We start from the raw sequence: 7,801 nt of genomic DNA on the forward strand, positions 1-7,801 counted from the left end.
AAGCGTGTACAGCTATAAATTTCCCTCATAGCACTGCTTTTGCTGCATCCCGTAAGATTTGATATGTGATTTTGTTTCAAAATACTTTTTTTTTCCTTTTTTAAAATTGTACTTTAGGTTCTGGGATACATGTGCAGATCATGCAGGATTGTTGCACAGGTACATACATGGCAAGGTGGTTTGCTGCCTTCATCCCCCTGTCACCTATATCTGATACTTCTCCCCTCATTATTCCTCCCCGTTGTCCCTCCCCTAGCCGCCCCCCCTCCCCGCCACTGACCGCAGTGTGTGATGCTCCCCACCCTGTGTCCACGTGTTCCAATTGTTCACCTGCCTACGAGTGATAACCTGCGGTGCTTGGTTTTGTTTTTTCTTTGATCCATAGTTTTGTAGTATGTTGTTTAGTTCCCATAGATTTGTGGATATTCTGGTTTTCCTTCTGCTATTATGATTTCAGTCATTTAAAATGTATTAAATGTTGCTTTGAGGCCTAATATATGATCTTTCCCAGAGAACATTCCACATGTACGTTGAAGAATGCTGCTGGGTGAAGTCATCTGTGTATGTCTGGTAGGTCCAATTTGTCTATAGTATTGTTCAAGCCCTCTGTTTCCTTCTTGATCATCTGTCTGGGTGTTGTATCCATTATTGAAAGTGAGTTATTGGGCCAGGCACTTTGGGAGGCCAAGGCAGGTGGATCATTTGAGGTCAGGAGTTTGAGACCAGCCTGGTCAACAGGGTGAAACTCTGTCTCTACTAAAAATAGCCAGGCGTGGTGGTGTACACCTGTACTCCCAGCTACTCTGAGGCTGAGGCACAGGAATCATTTGACTCCAGGAGGTTGTGGTGACCTGTTTAACACCACTGCACTCCAGCCTGGGCAATGGAGTCAGATTCTGTCTCAAAAAATAAAAAGTAAAAAGTGAGGTGTTGAAGTCACCTACTGTTATCGTACAACTATCTGTTTCTCCTTTTATTCTGTCAGTGTTTGCTTCATATATTTAGGAGCTCTGAGGTGCATTGCATGTAGAGTTATAACTGTTTCATATTTTTGGTGAATTCACTGTTATTATCTCTTATAACAGCTTTGACCTTCAGTCTATTTAGTCTGAGATTAGTCTAGCTCCTCCTCCTTTTTTTTGGTTATCATTTGCATGGAATCTTTTTTCATCCTTTCACTTTCAACCTATGTGTAAGTCTCTTATAGTCTTTCAATAGTGGAATTCATTTGCATTTTTAAAGACTGTCATCTGATGAAACTCACTACCCTGGTGGGTGACTGTGCCATGAGGCCCACAGCTCAGGACTCAGTGAGCAGCTGCTCTGGGAGGACTCCAGCACACCATTTACAGGGCCTCCTGGTGCCACTCTGTGGATTGTTTTCTGCATGGCTTACGGTTTTCTCACTTCCTTCCTTCTGCCTTCCTTTGTGTTTGTTTTTTTGTGTGACACACTTAGATTCCCTTCTCATTTCCTTTTGTGTACATTCTACAGATATTTCCTTTGTAATTACCATGAGGATTATATAAAACATCCCGAAGTTATAGCAATCGATTTTAAACTAGTAAGTTCAATCACATACAAATACTCTACTCCTTGACAGCTCTGCCCCCTCCTATGTTGTTGATGTTACAAAATATATCTATATTTTAGAGAGAAGGTCTCACTCTGTCACCCAGGCTGGAGTGCAGTGGCACTGTCATAGCTCATTGTAACCTCAAGCCCCTGGACTCAAGTGATCCTCCATAGCTGAGACTACAGGTGCATGCCACCATGCCTAATTTTCTTAAAAAATAAATCATATATTTAACATAGACTTACGGTTACACATCTCTCAAATCCAATAAAATAATTAAAATCAGAGATATGAATCAAAATTCCAATAATACAGGTCTTTATATGTGGCTTCAAATGTCCACCTAGCATCCTTTTGTTGTTGTTGATGTTCAAGACCTTCCTAGCCAATGTGGTGAAACCCTGTGTCCACTACAAACCCAAAAAAATTAGCTGGGCATGGTGGCACATGCCTGTAATCCCAGCTACTCAGGAGGCTGAGGCAGGAGAATTGCTGGAATCCGGGAGGTGGAGGTTGCAGTGAGCTGAGATTGTGCCACTGAAGTCTAGCCTGGATGACAGAACAAGACTCTTGTCTCAAAAAAAAAAAAAAAAACAAAAAAAAAACCCTAAAAGGAAGGGAGAGGACCTTAACTGCACTTGTTACCCTGTGGCTATAAATTTTGAGTTGCTTGCCCTCCCAGATGTTCTGTTGATGGCTGTAGTAGCTGACAGTTTTGTATTTACATGGTCAGAACAATGAGTGCTTCTGCTTGATTCCCAGATTCTTCAAGATTCCCATGGAGCCACACCACCTCCTGTCTCGGCACTTGGTGAGTCCAAGGCTGCTTCGAGAGAGGATCTGGTTGGTAGACCATGACACTGATTCCTGTCTCTCAGCCTAGCTTTATTCTCTGCAGCCCCCACCTTTTTGGTACTAGAAGAGTGCTTTTTCTAGTACACTCATAAGTGGATACTGAAATCACAACCTGGCCATTTGGATGTTCAACTACTGCTATATGCTGCAGAGTCCCTGGAACTCACCAACCCGTGTTGGAACTCACTGGAGCTCAGGTGTGTGGCACTACCTTGTTTCTCTATGGCTGGAAGTGCAAACATTGTTCATGTGTTTATTTCCCATTTTTATACTTTGGAGGTTTTGTTTTGTGAGACAGGGTCTCACTCTGTCATGCAGCCAGGAGTGTGATCATGGCTCACTGCAGCCTTGACCTCCCAGGTTAAAGCCATCTCGCCTCAGCCTCCCAAAGTGCTAGGAATACAAGCGGGAGCCACTGCACCTGGCCTACTTTTGAGCTTTGAGTTCTTTATATATTCTAGAGATGCGTCTCTGCAGATGAGTCCTTGGTCTGATAGGTGGTTTGTAAACTTTTTTCCCAATCTGTAGCTTATCTTTCCACTTCCTAATCGAGTCAGAGAGCAGAAATGTGGTGTCTCTTGCAAATACTCTGCTGCTGTAGCAGGAAAGCAGACACAGTATGTAAATGAACATGTGGATGTATCCCTTGAGTAAGTGTCCACTTGTGGTAAAGAGATCTCTAGACAGATCAGTGCTGAGAGGTTTTTTCATTAAGTATTAGTTGAGCTGGGTATAAACTCTAACCTAATGCTTACTTTCTCTTATTCCACTGTCTGCTGTCACTGCTGGTGGGAAAGCAAATGTCAACATGTTCTTCCTTCTTTCCACCCTCCTCAGTAGCTTTTAGGACCTTTTCTTTGTCTTTTCTGCAACTTTGTTTCAATGGGTCTAGGTCTGGATGGATTTATTGAATTGGAAATTGTGCCTCCTGACTCTAAAGGTCCTGGGTCCTGTCTCTGTTTTCATTCTGGAATTTTTTTTTTTTTTTTTTTTTGAGACAGACTCTCACTCTGTCAACAGCCTAGAGTGCAGTGGCAAGATCTCAGCTCACTGCAACCTCCACCTCCTGGGTTCAAGCATTTCTCTTGCCTCAGCCTCCAGGGTAGCTGGGATTACAGGTGCACACCACCATGCCCAGCTAATTTCTGTATTTTTTAGTAGAGAGGGTTTCACCATGTTGGTCAGGCTGGTCTTGAACTCCTGACCAGCCAAGATGATCCACTCATCTTGGCCTTCCCAAGTGTTGGAATTATAGGGATGAGCCACCATACCTGGCCTGGAATTTCTTTGAGACATGTTGGATCCTCTCATTTCATCCTCCCTTTGTCATATTTTCCACTTGATTACTTTTCTCTACGGTGTTGAATTTGTTAAGTTTTAAATGTCTGTGAATGGCAGCCACTGATTCTGGCATCTGAAGCTCTTGGAAGTCCACTCCTCTTGTTACCACTGACTTCTGTGCCCTTTTAGTGGGGCTTTGGCTGTGGCAATCATATGCAACCCTGGCTGAAGAATCTCTTACCACGTAGGCTCTCATGCTATCTCAAGGTAGCTAGCGTTAGAACTGAATTAGAGGGATACCCTGGTAGTGGGGACAAACCCCCACACATTTGCTCACAGAAGTCATCTTCTGTGTTGATGATGATTTTTGTGGTATGAGAGCAGAGGGAAAACGGGGGCTGAGCATTTTCCCTAAACCGTGTGTACATTCAAATCCCTAATGAGGCTGGGCACGGTGGCTCATGCCTGTCATCCCAGCACTTTGGGAGGCCGAGGCAGGAGGATAACCTGAGGTCAGGAATTCATGACCAGCCTGGCCAAGACAGCAAAAACCCATCTCTACAAAAATACATGCCTGTAGTTTTGGGAGGCTGAGTTAGGAGTATTGCTTAAACCTGGGAGATGGAAGTTGCAGTGAGGCAAGATTGTGCCACTACTCTCCAGCCTGGGTAGTTCATAATTAAGAGATAAATTGACTTGCAGTTCTAGAGGCTGTACAAGCTTAGCTCCAGCATCTGCTTGGCTTCTGGCGAGGCCTCAGGAAGCTTACAATCATGGGAGAAATGGGAGTGGGTGCAAGGAGAGAGAGGAGGTGCCAGGGTTCTTTATAAACAGACTGCTCTCATGTGAACTAACAGAGCAAGAACTCTGGCTTCACCAAATGGAGGGCACTAAGCCATCCATGAAGGAATGCACCCACTCTAACAAATGTGAGATTTGGAGGGGATACACATCCAAGCTGTGTCAGGCCGTAAATGTTTTGCTTTGACTCTTAGCTCCTTGAATGATAATTGAGTATTTGTCCTGGAGAGAGGGAGAGAGGTTTTACCTCCAGACTGGAATGCAGATGCCAGACAGGGCAGAGTGCCAGCCGGCTGGGGCAGCTTACCATACTGTGGAGGAGGGGCCAGAGGCATGAAGCTGCAGGCACATAGGTGGATGTAGGTGGCAGCCTGGAGCTCGCAGGTGCCATAGGGGTCCTACACACAGGCTGAGGAATGGTGCAGGGTCCACCTGAAATCAGGGCCACCCAGTCACTGTCCCTACCCTGGGGAGTGGCATGGAGGAGGGGCCTAGGCTAGATTGGGGAAAGGGCGTATACTCACCACCAGAAGCAGTTCCCCAAGCTGGAGTGGGGGTCCTGGAAGAAGGCCTGGCAGGTGGGGCTCTGTCCTGGGCAGGCCTACTGAGTCTTCTCGGTGGCCCTGTAGCCACAATCCACCTGGCGAGACAGATAAAACTCAGGCCTCCCGCTGGACCATGTGGCTTCCTCACATACAGCAGCCTCAGCAGGATACTCCTCCAAACCCTGGGCCCGCAAAGTCCTCTGCAGAGCCAGCAGGCCACCTGCCTCTCCTGGGACTCCAGCGAGCAGCCCTCAAGAGACTCAGCCGGAGGGAGGAAGGGCAGGGTCACCCACTCACCTGCCAGGCCAGGCTGAGCTCCTCCAGGCTGCGGGCCACAGAGCCATGCGGCAACATCAGCTTATTGCCTGCTTCATTGTCATTGGTGCCCAGAAGGCCTGTGGATATGCATGTGGGGAGGAGGGAAGCTGAGGAGGTCCTGAGAGCCTGTGATCCTCCCACAGGGGACCTGTGTGTGAGATGAGCCTGAGGCACACTGAGGAGTGATAGAATCCTGCCACCTCCACCCCGGACTCCTGGAACCCAGGGCCCTGGCTCCAAACCCTCATCAGAGGAGGGAGAGAGCACAGGGACTGAGGACAGCATGTGTCCCCCCCGTCCTCAGCTCAAGTGGCCAGAATCCAGGCCAGTCCTTTGTGTTCTTTGGCAGAGGGACCACAGAAGGGCCAACTCCACCCTGGAGCCATGTATCCCAGGGACGGGGACAGAAAGCTCTGGGCCTCAGTGTGATCATGTAGACACAAGGTCAGTAACATGCTGCAATGCTAGAGACAAGGCTAGCAGAGCCTCTGCATCCACAGTCACTGCCTACAGCCCGGGGACCTGTTGCACTGGAAGCTGAGACTGGTACATCCCAAGGAGACTCTTGGCAATGGGGCTAACCCCACCGGGGCCCAGACTCACCATGGTGCCAGAGGCCCAGAATCAGGCTGCAGAGGCCAGTGGGTACGTCCCAGGAGACGGAGATCCCGTCCTCACTGGCCAGCTCAATCCTGGGGATGTCCCTCCTTGTCAAGGCAGGATGCAGCTGGAGTTCTGGACAGCTCTCCCCCAGCAGGGAGGAGTTGTATAGTCTGTAGGCCTGCGAGCCAGAGCAGGTGGGCAGGAGGGCTGACCCACAGCCAGGGGACAAGCTTGAAATGGCCATTCCCCCAGGTGACCTGCCACAGGCACAGGTCTCTGGGGGAAGCTCAGGCTTCTTCTCCTGACTTGCAGGCTAGGGTAGAAGATGAGGGTCATGTGATTCAGCTCCACATCAGGGCCGTGAGCCCCGAGTCTGTCCGACTCAGCATCAGGGAGAATGTGTTGTGAGTAAAGTCTTGGACCAGCAGGACACTGCCACTCTGGGCGCTGAGGTCCCACATCCGGTCATCGAAGGTCACCACGTGTTGGGCCCCAGCCACCAGGGCATGATCTGGGGAGAAGCAGCCCCAAAGGCAGGGTGAGTGAAACTAGCTCCACCCACCACAGTGGGAGTCCAATGCCTGCTGGGCACCCTGATGCCTAGAGCCCCAGTTTAGCCTGCCCTGAGGCCAGGAGTCCCCCTCCCCTGGTGCAGCAGCCAGAGGCCCAGTGATCCCCCACCAGCTTCAAGATGACATGAGCTGAAGGTCTACAGCTAATTCAGCCCTAACTAGGAATGGAGTCCTGAGACCCGCTTCAAAACTGCTGTGCTAAGTAACAAAGCCTGGCTCAGAGGCCACGTATTCTATGCTTCCATTTACATCAGATGTCAGAGCAGGCACAGCCATGGACACAGCAGGCAGATTGGTAGCTGCAGGGTTTCATTTTAGGATGATAAAACCTTTTAAAATCCATTGTGGTGAGGCATGCACAATTCTGTGAATAAACTAGAAGCCACTGAATCATGTGCTTAAAATTCACAGATCGGCTGGGCATGGCGGCACTAAGCCATCCCAGCACTTTGTGAGGCTGAGGCAGGAGGATTACTTGAACCCAGGAGGGCAAGGGGGCAGTGAGCCGAGATCGTGCCACTGCATTTCAACAATGACAATGGAGTGAGACTTAGTCTCAAAAAAAAAAAAAAATCACAGATTATACACGTCATCCATTTAATCTCAAGGAAGCTACTGGAAGGGAGTCGGGGGAACACTGACTAGTTAAGTGGATGGCCAATGGCTCCCTCAAACATGACAGTGGTGTCCTGCAGACCTGCCCTCTTCAGGGTAGGGAAGAGATGGCCTGTGAAGGAGCAGGTCTGACCAGTCCAGCCAGTGCAGCCCCTGAGCTGTGCCTTGAAGGGTGCTCGTGCCCGTGGCAGGGAAGCACCATCCATGGTGCACAGCCAGGCACCCGATGGCCAGGGCCAGCATCCTGAAGGAGGCACTACCAGCCCCATGGTCAGCTGTCAGAACTGAGGGGCACAGAGAAGCCCATGGTCACACACACAGAACTTGAAGACCAGGCTTTTTTTTACAGCATCAGCGTGCTGCTTAGACATGACTGCACCCACGCTTCTAGGGAGCCCTAGGCCTCCCCGTGAGTCTCACACAGATAAATCACTCCTTGCCAAGCCTGGGTGCCGTGGCTCCCCTACGGACATGAGGGGCTCCCTCGTGCCTCAAGAACCGTACATGCCCTTCACCCATGTGAGTGAGCCATGTTGTTACCTGCAGTTCACAGTGGAAGAATCCGAGTCCATAGAGGTTAGCAGACTCACCTGAGCCACACGTAAGCTCCCCAGGAGCCCAGAGCCAGTCATCCC

This window comes from Callithrix jacchus, chromosome 9, assembly GCF_049354715.1.
Source record: "Callithrix jacchus isolate 240 chromosome 9, calJac240_pri, whole genome shotgun sequence".
Taxonomy (NCBI): Eukaryota; Metazoa; Chordata; class Mammalia; order Primates; family Cebidae; genus Callithrix; species Callithrix jacchus.